Genomic DNA, 12778 nt, shown 5'->3' with positions numbered 1-12778 from the left:
AATGTAGGAGGAAATTGTTGAGGTCTGCATGCTTGTGGATTGGCTTTTTTTTAAATGATCACAGGTATATTCCTTAATTTATTCCCAGAATGTAAAATGAACTAGCCTAACTTCCCCAATGCACCACAAATCTCTTACACTTCACTTTACCTCTCTGAAATCTTAGGATTCAGTAAAAGGATCTTTATTCAAGAGGAATAAAATTAATGAAACTTTGTGAAATTTGTTTTTTGGAAGACAGCTCCACTTCTGAATTACTAGAAAACAGCAGGACTACTTCAATTTCAAATCCTAATATGAATGATTGGTTTTGATAATAAATTTGATAGACTAATTCTTATCAGACTCAAACGTTTTTCCTCGAAAAGGACGTCATAAAATATTTATTTTCTATTCTCCTGTTTCTGAAATACATTTTCTTAATTTATAAAAGTGACAAAGGCACATTTAAGATTTGGATTTTCACTCATATGTGCGGTTTAAGAAACAAAACAAATGAACAAAGAGAAAAAAAAAGAGGCAAACCAAGAAACAGACTCTGAACTACAAAGAACACACTGATAGTCACCAGAGGGGAGATGGGTGGGGGATGGGGGAACAGGTGATGGGGATGAAGGAGTGCACCTGTCGTGATGAACACCAGGTGATGTATGAAATGTTGAATCACTGTATTGTACACCAGAAAGTAATACTACACTGTGTGTTAACTAACTGGAATTTAAATTAAAAGAAAAAGAAAAAAAAAAAAGATCTAGATCCTCCAGTGGATTTATGGAAAAGGTTCCTGGGCGGAGCTGGAGAGCTATGTTGGAACGGTAACAGGAAAAGGTACGAATATGAGTGTGTATTTACTACGTGCCAGGCACTGTGCCGGACACTTACACACGCTGTTTCATGGAATCACTGATGCCCCTACACATGACAGCAAAGCCTTTGAGGTGCTAGCCTGACTCACACACCTTGTAAGTGAAGGCGTAAGGATGCAAGCAAGCCCTGGTCTACCCAACTTCAAAGCCCATGACCCTTCGAACAGCAATAGATTCATATTACCAACTACTCAGGTCGAGAAAAGGGAGTTCCTGCCAGTGAACAAGATTCTTTGGTGTTAAAAATAATATATAAGAATATATAATATGTATCATATTAAATATATATAATACACATTTATTTTACAACAGCTATTTAGAATCAATTCCACTGAACTTTCTAATTTGCTCATTTGCTCCCCGAGGGTTGGGAATTTGGGGAATTAATACGAGCAGATGATTCATTCTGCTCCATGGTAACACTCACATCCAGACTCAGCCCGCCTCTGGCCACTGAGGGCTCCTGCCTGGACCCAGCCCTCTCCCCAAAGTACCACAGTTAGCCTTTGTCTCCCACTCAATTCATTTGCTCAGTAGAGCATCCCAGAGGGACTCTTAAAAGTTCCCAACACAAACTCATCTACTCAGACTCCGTGGCTTTCCATCTCAGTAGAATACAAGACAAAGTAATTAAAGGGGCTGAAAGATCCTACTTGGTGTGGCCCCGGGGGCCCTCTGATCTCTTCTCCTGCAGATTTCCCCACCATAATCTCTCCTCTCTGCCAGGCGGGTCTTCCCTGTCCTAGAATACAGCAGGAAAGACCCTGCCTCAGGGCCTTTTCTCTTGGTTTCCCTTTCCCTCTGCCCAGAACACTCTTCCTCAAGATGGGAGCATGGCTTCACAAGACCTCAATATGAGACAGGAAACCATCAAAATCCTAGAGGAGAACATAGGCAGTAATCTCTTTGACATCGGCCACAGCAACTTCTTTCAAGATACATCTCCAAAAGCTAGTGAAACAAAAGCAAAAATGAACTTTTGGGACGTCATCAAGATAAAAAGCTTCTGCACAGCAAAGGAAACAGTCAACAAAACAAAGAGGCAACCCACAGAATAGGAGAAGATATTTGCAAATGACACTACAGATAAAGGGCTGGTATCCAAGATCTATAAAGAACTTCTCAAACTCAACAACCAAAAAACAAATAATCAAGTCAAAAAATGGGCAGAAGACATGAACAGACACTTCTCTGAAGAAGACATACAAATGGCTAACAGACACATGAAAAAATGTTCATCATCATTAGCCATCAGGGAAATTCAAATCAAAACCACATTGAGATACCACCTTACACCAGTTAGAATGGCAAAAGTTGACTGGGCAAGAAACAACAAATGTTGGAGAGGTTGTGGAGAAAGGGGAACCCTCTTACAGTGTTGGTGGGAATGCAAGGTGGTACAGCCACTTTGGAAAACAGTGTGGAGGTGCCTCAAAAAATTAAATATAGAGCTACCCTATGACCCAACAATTGCACTACTGGGTATTTACCCCAAAGACACAGATGTAGTGAAAAGAAGGGCCCTATGCACCCCAATGTTCATAGCAGCAACGTCCTCAAGAGCCAAACTGTGGAAAGAGCCGAGATGCCCTTCAACAGATGAATGGATAAAGAAGATGTGGTCCATATATACAATGGAATATTACTCAGCCATCAGAAATGATGAATACCCAACTTTTACATCAGCATGGATGGGACTGGAAGAGAGTATGCTAAGTGAAATAAGTCAAGCAGAGAAAGTCAATTATCATATGATTTCACTTATTTGTGGAACATATGGAATAGCATGGAGGACATTAGGAGAAGGAAGGGAAAAATGAAGGGGGGGAATTGGAAGGGGAGATGAACCATGAGAGACTATGGACTCTGAGAAACAAACTGAGGGTTCTAGAGGGGAGGGGGTGGGGGCATGGGTTAACTGGGTAATGGGTATTAAGGATGGCATGAACTGCATGGAGCACTGGGTGTTATACGAAAACAATGAATTGTGGATCACCATATCAAAAATTAATTATGTACTGTATGGTGACTAACATAATAAAATAAAATAAAATAAAAAGATGGAAGCATGGCTTGCTTCTTTAACTCTTTCAGGTCTTACTGAGATGTTAGCAGCTAAAGTAAGGTTTTCTCTGAGGACCCTATTTTAAAATTGGAACTCCATCCCCACCCCTGCCACACACACACACACACACACACACACACACACACACACATCCCGTCCATCCATCCTACCCTGCTTTATTTTTCTCCATAGAACTATGTTCTTTTATTTGCTGTATTTCAGCTAATTGCCTTCATTTGTACTACTCTATTTCTGCATTTAAAAGTATTTTATTTTTGCATTTAAAAATATTCCATGAAGGGATCCAACACCAGGTTGCCAATGGAGTTCGTGGCACAAAATCGCAAGAATCCCTGACCTACAGCTTCTACTTTTCTGAAAAACAGCTTTATTGAGCTATAATTCACATACCATAAAATACACCCATTTAGAGTGTAAAATTCAGTGGTATCTAGTATATTGACAGAGTATGCGAACATCACCAAAGTCAAATTTTAGAACATTTTGTCACCCATAAAAGAAATCCCATGCTCATTAGTCACTTCCCCCTCTCCTGTCCCCACTGCTTGGCAATCACAAATCCACTTTTGGTCTCTATAGATTTGCCTATTCTGGACATTTCATATAAAAGAAGTCGTACAATATATGATCTTTCATGACTGGCTTTTTAGTATAGTATTTTCAAGGTTCACTCACCTTGTAGAATGTATTAGTAGTTCATTCATTTTTCTGGCCAAATAATATTCTATTTAATGAGTATATTGTATTTATTCATCCATTCATCAGTTGATTGAAATCTGGGTTCTTTCCATTTTTTGGCCATAATGAATAATGCAGGTATGAACATTGATGTACAAGCTCTTGTGTGGACATATGTTTCCATTTTTCTGAGGCACATGCCTAGGAGTGGACTTGCTGGGTCCTAGGGTCACTCTATGCTTGAGTTTCTAAGGAACTGCCAGATTGCTTTCCAAAGTGGCTGCCCCACTTTACAATCCCAATATCGATGTAGGAGGGTTCCAATTTCTCCACCGCCTCTCTAACACTTGCCATTATCTGTCTTTTTTACTACAGCTATTCTAGTGGGTGTGAAGTGGTACTTTGTAATTCTGATTTACATTTCCCTAGTGACTAGGAATTTTTGAGCATATTTTCATGTGCTTATTGACCATCTATATATTCTTTCAGGAGAAATGTCTATTCAAATCCTTTGCCCATTTTAATTGGCTCATTTGTCTATTTATTACTGAGTTGCAGGTGTTCTTTGTACAACTGGAATACAAGTCCCTTACCAAATACATGATTTGCAAATATTTTTCCCAATCTGTGGCTTGTCTTTTTATTTTTATTGACTGTTCTTGGTTGTAAAATTCACTTGAGCTAGCACAAATTAATATAACATTAGACTGTATTAATAGAAGTGGAGAGTCTAGATCAAAATATAACTATTGGCTGCTAACCTCACTACTGATGAAATCAATTTAGAGCACCACAGTGTAGAAGGCATACCTAAAAAAAATGAGATAAAATCTTCCTGGTTGAAAATCATTCCATATTTCATACGAGGAACAGAATAGGAAGCAGATGTATTTAGCACAGAATGAGGGTTCTCCAACTGGTAAAGGATACCCAGGTAATCCTCTGAAAAACAAAAGTAAAATAAGTGGATGCCAAAGAAAGAAACACATTTGGGGTGTATATAAGGAGAGAATGGCAACAGGCACACAGTGCCGAGTACTTACTAGGTGCTTCATCAATATTAGTTTAACTAATCCATAAACGGATGAAGGAGACCTACCCAGAGGTAGGACAAGCAGTTTCAACAAGGAGTAGGCTCCCACTGATGAAATGTTCAAGAAAGTAGGGATGATGTGCTGCTCTTGTGGTGGAAAAGGCTTCCTGCCCTGGGAACAAAGATCGAATGAGATTACCTCCAAAGTCCCTCCCACATCTAGGAGTCTGTTACTCAAAAACCCCAATCAAATGGCTATTGATGGAGATTGTAATTTCTAATTAATTTTAAATTAGCAACAATAGAAGGACAAATTTAAGGTGCAAAGGGAGTACGGTGAAATATTAGTTCTTAGATCTTCCTCCCACTCCCCGCATCACCGTCACTGTGTTCCACTCCAGAGGTGCCAGAGATAGTCTATATTTTTTTTCTTTCTTTTTTTAATTGTTATGTTAATCCCCATACATTACATCATTAGTTTTAGATGTAGTGTTCCATGATTCATTGTTTGTGCATAACACCCAGTGCTCCATGCAGAACGTGCCCTCCTCAATACCCACCACCAGGCTAACCCATCCTCCCACCCCCCTCCCCTCTAGAACCCTGTTTGTTTTTCAGAGTCCATCGTCTCTCATGGTTCGTCTACCCCTCCGATTTCCCCCCCTTCATTCTTCCCCTCCCGCTATCTTTTTTTTTTTCCTTAACATATATTGCATTATTTGTTTCAGAGGTACAGATCTGAGAGTCAACAGTCTTGCACAATTCACAGCGCTTACCAGAGCACATACCCTCCCCAGTGTCTATCACCCAGTCACCCCATCCCTCCCACCCCACCCCCCACTCCAGCAACCCTCAGTTTCTTTCCTGAGATTAAGAATTCCTCATATCAGTGAGGTCATATGATATATGTCTTTCTCTGTCTATATTTATGTACCTTTACACAAATGGTAGCTTGTTATACACAATGTTTTGCATTGTGCATTTTCCACATTAATATCTACTTTGCAAATTGTAGATCATATAAATACAGAAAGACAATTCTATTCTTTTTTTTTTTAAAGATTTTATTCATTTATTTGACAGAGAGAGAGACAGCGAGAGCAGGAACACAAGGAGGGGGAGCGAGGGAGAGGGAGAAGTGGGCTCCCCGCTCAGCAGGGAGCCCGATGTGGGGCTCGATCCCAGGACTCTGGGATCATGACCTGAGCTGAAGGCAGACACTTAACGACTGAGCCCCCCAGGTGCCCCGAGACAATTCTATTCTTATTAAAAGGCCTACAGTATCCCATTGTGTGGAATTGCTATAAATTTAACCAGACCTCTGCTGATGGATGGTGATGCCGTTGCCCATTTTTGCTGTTACAGACAATGCTGCAGTGAATACACTTGTGCATTCTTCATTTTGCATTTGTGAAAATAACTGTCTTTAGGATCAATTACTAATAGAGTTGCTTGAATCATATGGTCTGCATTCTTGGTTTTGGTAGAGATTACAAAACTGCTTTCCATTGGTGTCCACCAATTTACTCTTTCACCCAAAATATTTGAGAATATCCACTTCCCCTCACTCTCAACCCCCAATTCAACACAGTGTTTTCATTTTTTAAATCTCTGCCAATATGATGGTTCAAAAATGGTCTTCCTTGTCGCTTAATTTTCATTTCTCTTATTATGAATGAGGTTGAATATTTATATTAATCTTTAACATTTTATGTTAAAGAGCCACTTGTATAATTTAAAAAATATATAACCGTAGCTAGTTTGTGTCTGGGTTATTGACCTTTTCCTTAGTGATTAATTTGCATTCTTTATATATTAAGGAAATCAGCCATTTGTCTATGATATGGGTTGCAAATTTCCCCCCCCAGTTATATTTGTATTTTGACTTTATGTTTTTCACTCACGGATTTATTTTTTAACTTTATGCAGTTGAATTAAATATCAGTGTTTTCTTTTATGGCCTCTGAGTTTTATTTCGACTTAGAAAGACCTTCCCTATTCCTGAATCATATTAAAATTATCCTATATATGTTTTATTACTTTTATGATTTTGTATTTCACTCAAATCTTTGTACCATCTGGAAGTTATTTTAAGTGAAGTTAGAGGTTCAAGCTGCTATTCTTTTTCCCAGATGGCTACCTAAAATGTCTTATTCAATACAGATAATAGATGCTTTTCATTGTTCTGAGTATAATGCTCATAAATTGTCACATAAATTATTGCCTACAAAAGTAGTAAATAAACAGTGGTATAATCATGATAGCAACAATATAAATAATAACAATAATACTAGCTATATCTACATGGTGCTTCCTATGCGCCAAGCACAGTTCTAAGCATTTTACACAGATATTACTGGGTAATTATCCTGAATCCTTAGAAAGGGCCAGATCCACTAAAATGATGGATACAAGAAGCCAGATCCTTCCTGCAAGCCAGGATGACCTGGTGAGAATATGAATAAAAACAGAGAGACAAAGCTCCTCATCTTTACAATGGATTGGCAAGAGCTCCTGGAATTAAAATAATGTATTCACTTAGGTAAATGAATAAATAGTTCAGTTGGCATTTGTTTGCACCAGGGAAATGGGATAAAGACCCACAATCACAGTCCGTGTGCCAAACACAGCAGACAGTCTTCCGGTCCACATTGGAAGTGCAGCACCAGCTAGCTCCACTCTGGTGGCCGATGCCAGCACCATACTGGTGGTAAATAGTTGGAACACCACCATAGTGCCAAGGGCTATGGTCATTCTTTACAGGTGCTAATATCTCCCGGTACATTTTCTTCACAGCATTCACTACAATTATACACTTTTGTACGATTAGATTGTCTCTCTGCCACATTGGACTCTAAATTCCCCGAAAGCTGGAACACATCTGTTTTGTTCCGTATTTTACCTCAGTATCTAGCATCTAGTAGGTGCTCAATAAATGTGTGTCTAATGAATGGCTTCATAAACAATTCTAGAAGGACACACATCCAATTTCTAATTGACTCCTCCTGTTTGACCTTGGCCATGTTTCATAGTTCCCTATACTTTAGTTTCCTCACTTGAAAATGGACATCATAATAAATATTCCCTAATAGGGCTGCTAGGGGAATTACGTGAAGTAATACATCATCACCACCGCACGGAGTTCTCATTCTACACCCAGGGCCTCTCGGCCCTAGGAAGATCTCCTTGGAGAATACAGTCCATATATTCACTCATGTCTGGAAAGCCAGCCCTGAGATTGCACATCAGAATGTTGAGGCTTCCCCTTAATCCTCCGACTCAAACTCTGGCATCCAAAATCTACCCAGCACAGAGTCAGAGGAGGGTGAGGGACCACGTATTTCTTTTACATATGTGTTCTGATTTTGCCGACGGTGTTTGTCTGAGACTTTTTTTTTTTAATTTTTTTAAAGATATTTATTTATTTATTTGACAGAGAGAGAGATAGCGAGAGCAGGAACACAAGCAGGGGGAGTGGGAGAGGGAGAAGCAGGCTTCCCGCCGAGCAAGGAGCCCGATGTGGGACTCGATCCCAGGACCCTGGGATCATGACCTGAGCCGAATGCAGACGCTTAACGACTGAGCCACTCAGGCGCCCTGTCTGAGACTTTTAAAACCACAGCGATAGACACATAATTTATATAGTAAACAGACGAGGTAGCAGAACTCCTGTCAAGCAAGTATAAGCAATTTTGATGACAAACAGTACGTATGCTTTCCCCTGAAGGTTTGTCATTTGGTATTCTGCAAAACTAGATGAGCAGTTCATGGGCTTTCTCTTGCATCTGCACTGTAAGTGCCCTAGGATTTATCGTGCTGCTTTGGCAGTCAGCTTACCTTTTCTATTACGAACTTGATACTATCTCAAAGGGCTTTAAAATCTATATGGAACCTACTTACTTTCATAAAGAGAATTAAACAGTAGACTTTAAAATGTCTTTGCACAAAGCTATAAAGTACCTTTTGAGGAAAAAATGCTCAACGGAGATCATAAAACAACTGAACTCATGTTGTTTCTCTCCAGCTGTTGTCACTATCCAAAGAACTGCCTTCTAGAATAAGGCACCTTAAAAGTGCTCTTCAGATTTCCCACCTAAATGCATTTTGAAAAGTAATCAGGGAAGATTTCACCTATCTAAACTCACTTAAATGCCTTCCTGAACTGTGTCTGTCCAGGGTGCTCTTTATCACATCTTCTGACCAAATTCTATCTGTTCATTCATTCAACAAATACTTATTAAATGGACATTTCTATTAAAAAGTGATCTAGTCAGTGAAGATTTGATGAATAAGACATGATCCATTCCCTTAAGGGGTGTATAATCTAATGGAGAAGATAGACAAGAAAATTCAATGATAATAATGGAGTTGCTATTTCTTAAAGTTTTTAAGTACTCAGATGAGTCAAATTTCCAATTTGATCTTTTTATCACTTAGCCATTCATTGAGTCTACCATATATCAAAGCACTACAAGGAGACACTAGGGAATCTCCTAGAAGCAGTGACAGGACTCCTGACCTCAGGAATTCTTCACTTCTCATCTGTATCTCGGTAACTCGTGTGTGTGTGTGTGTGTGTGTGTGTGTGTTTGTGTGTGTCCAATCCAGTTCTTCCTCAGTTTCAGACTATTTTATTCAACAACCTACTGGACATCTCCACGTACTGTTCCAGAGGCTCATCTACCTCGCACATTCCAAATGAAATCCATTATCCTTTGCCCTGGTTTAATGTCCCCTTCACTGCCCAGCTATCTTTCCAAAACCTAGAATGGGGCTTGGTTTCTCCCTCCCCTTAATTCCCCACACGCAATCATTCAGAACACCTGTCAATTTTTTCATCTGCACATTTCCTTTTTTTTTCTTTCCTTATGCCCTCCACTACCACTGCCTTAATTCCTGTCCTCATCGTCTCCAACCTGGACAACCACCCGTCTCCTCAGCTGGTCTCCCTGGCTCCAGTCAATGCTTCCTCTAACCCATTCTCTTCACTGCTGTTCGAGTGATGGCTCCAAATGCAAATGTTATCATGACTGTTCACTGTCCCAAACCTTCTAATGACTCCCAACTCCATAGGATAAAGTCCAAACAAGGCCCTTTGATATGCACACAAATCCTTATCCACACATTTTTGTCACCACCACCACTACCACTGCATCTTAATGTCAGCCAAATTCAAATAGAGTTTCCTGAACAGCCCATGATGTTTCATCCCTCTACTTCTGCAAGTGCTATTCCCTCTGCCTGGAGTATTCTTTCCCTTCCTGTTCTCTGTCTAATGCCTAACCATCTTCAAAGGCTCTGTTCAGGAGTTCAGGTGCCTCCTCCTCTGTGAGACCTTCTCTGACTTCTCTGAAATCTAGTTGATTATCACACTGGTGAAGTTCACATGTCTTTTTCTGCAGTTTCTCACTGTAGGGCTGTTTTATATGTCTGTACCACTTTCTAAACTCTAAGTGCCTTGAAACTGTATCTTTTATATAACTCTCAAATCCATCAAGCTCTCTCTCATCACGACCCATGCTAAGCCACCATGACCTCTCCTCAGAACTGTTGCAATAGATTCCTGACTAACTAGGTTCTCTGCTTCCAGGGTCTCCTTACAACCTGTTCTTCACCCTGCATTTAGGGTGCTTATTTTAGCAAACTGATCCTGATATATATATAAAGAAGCAAAGGAGATAGATATATATGTAATATATATATTATGTATGTGTATGTATATATTACATATATGTAATGTACATGTATGTGTATGTATATATTGTGTATATGTAATGTATACATAATATATATATTATATAGATATATATATTATATATATATTAAGAAGCAAAGAAGATAGATATATCTCCTTTGCTTCTTAATATATGTTAGTGGCTCCACATTTTCCTTAGGATAAAGATCAGAATCTTTGGCATGGTCCTTATGCCCCTCAAGACCGCTCGGGCCTTACTTGCACTTTTGCTCCTTCCCTCTTCCTCTCTCTACTCCTGCCAAACCAGCTGCATTCCATCCCTGTATCTTACCATTAATCACAAAGAGGGGTTTATATTTTCTACTGAAGGAAATAAAGTCAGTGCAGACGTCTGATCATGTGGATACCATGATGCAACAATACCAGAAAGAAGAAATCCATACCTATATTAATCAATTGGATGAATCCTGTGTGACCAACCATAAAACTGGCCCATTAATCTGGGTGTGACCTGTCTGACGGTGGCACACACAAAAGAGACCATAAGAGATAGGAGACATTTCAGAGAAAATATCTGTAGGACTGGGTGCCTGGCAAGTTGTGAAGAATGAAGGGAGAGGAAGAATGAGCCACATGAGAATGGTTCTCCTGACTAAGAGGAAACATTTGGAAGGGGGGCTTCTTGGTTAAGAGGTTAAGAAAGAGTCCTGCTGGACACTTGTTAGGTCAAACTGAAGGACACCTGAGCAAAGGGAATGTTCCTCTGGAGGCATTGACTGTATAGGAATACAGATATGGAAGCATTCACATAGCACAGTGGGAAAGGCAGAGGCCTGAGTGGATCTGCTGTCCTGGGATAAAGCATAGAGAAGAATCCAGAAGGTCAAACAGAGCCTGAGGAAGTACCCAGAGCAATGAGTCAAGAAGAATATGAGAAACTATAAAGAAAGCACTAGCAAAGAGATAGGCAGAGACGGATGTGGGATGTCTTAAAAATCAGAACAGAGGAAGTTTCAAGAAGGAGCAGGTGGTCAGTGATATCAAGTGGAGGTCATCCAAGGTCATAGAAAACCCAAGACCAAGAGTATGCTTCTAGGTTTAGTAAAAAAGAATATCATCCAATCAAGAAATGGGCAGAAGACATGAACAGACATTTTTCCAAAGAAGACATCCAAATGGCCAACAGACACATGAAAAAGTGCTCAATATCGCTCGGCATCAGGGAAATCCAAATCAAAACCTCAATGAGATACCACCTCACACCAGTCAGAATGGCTAAAATTGACAAGTCAGGAAATGACAGATGTTGGCGGGGATGCGGAGAAAGGGGAACCCTCCTACACTGTTGGTGGGAATGCAAGCTGGTGCAGCCACTCTGGAAAACTGTATGGAGGTTCCTCAAAAAGTTGAAAATAGAGCTACCATATGATCCAGCAATTGCACTACTGGGTATTTACCCCAAAGATACAAAAGTAGGGATCCGAAGGGGTATGTGCACCCCGATGTTTATAGCAGCAATGTCCACAATAGCCAAACTGTGGAAATAGCCAAGATGTCCATCAACAGATGAATGGATAAAGAAGATGTGGTATCTATATACAATGGAATATTATGCAGCCATCAAAAGGAATGAGATCTTGCCATTTGCAACGACGTGGATGGAACTGGAGGGTATTATGTTGAGTGAAATAAGTCAAACAGAGAAAGACATGTATCAGATGATCTCACTGATATGAGGAATTCTTAATTGCAGGAAACAAACTGAGGGTTGCTGGAGTGGGGGGTGGGGTGGGAAGGATGGGGTGACTGGGTGATAGACACTGGGGAGGGTATGTGCTCTGGTAAGCGCTGTGAATTGTGCAAGACTGTTGAATCTCAGATCTGTACCTCTGAAACAAATAATGCAATATATGTTAAGAAAAAAAAAAAAAGAAGAAGAAGAAGGTAGCGGGAGGGGAAGAATGAAGCGGGGGAAATCGGAGGGGTAGACGAACCATGAGAGACGATGGACTCTGAAAAACAAACAGGGTTCTAGAGGGGAGAGGGGTGGGAGGATGGGTTAGCCTGGTGGTGGGTATTGAGGAGGGCACATTCTGCATGGAGCACTGGGTGTTATGCACAAACAATGAATCATGGAACACTTCATCTAAAACTAATGATGTAATGTATGGGGATTAACATAAGAATAAAAAAAAAAAAAAAAAAAAGAATATCATTCTTGACTTTTAAGGGAACTTCAACAGAAGACAAATAAGAATAAAAACCAGAGAAGAGAGTGCTAAGGAATAGGTTCTTACTAACTCCTGAAAACAAAAATGATTTTGTGATCAGTTTAATTTACATATTTTGAGAAGTTAAGAAGGTAGACCACTGTTCATTCAGCAGGCATCCTGAAACAACCCATTGTGTTCAAGAATAGG

Source organism: Neomonachus schauinslandi, chromosome 11 (genome assembly GCF_002201575.2).
Source record: "Neomonachus schauinslandi chromosome 11, ASM220157v2, whole genome shotgun sequence".
In the NCBI taxonomy this organism is placed as follows: Eukaryota; Metazoa; Chordata; class Mammalia; order Carnivora; family Phocidae; genus Neomonachus; species Neomonachus schauinslandi.
Note: the sequence above shows the minus strand (reverse complement) of the source record.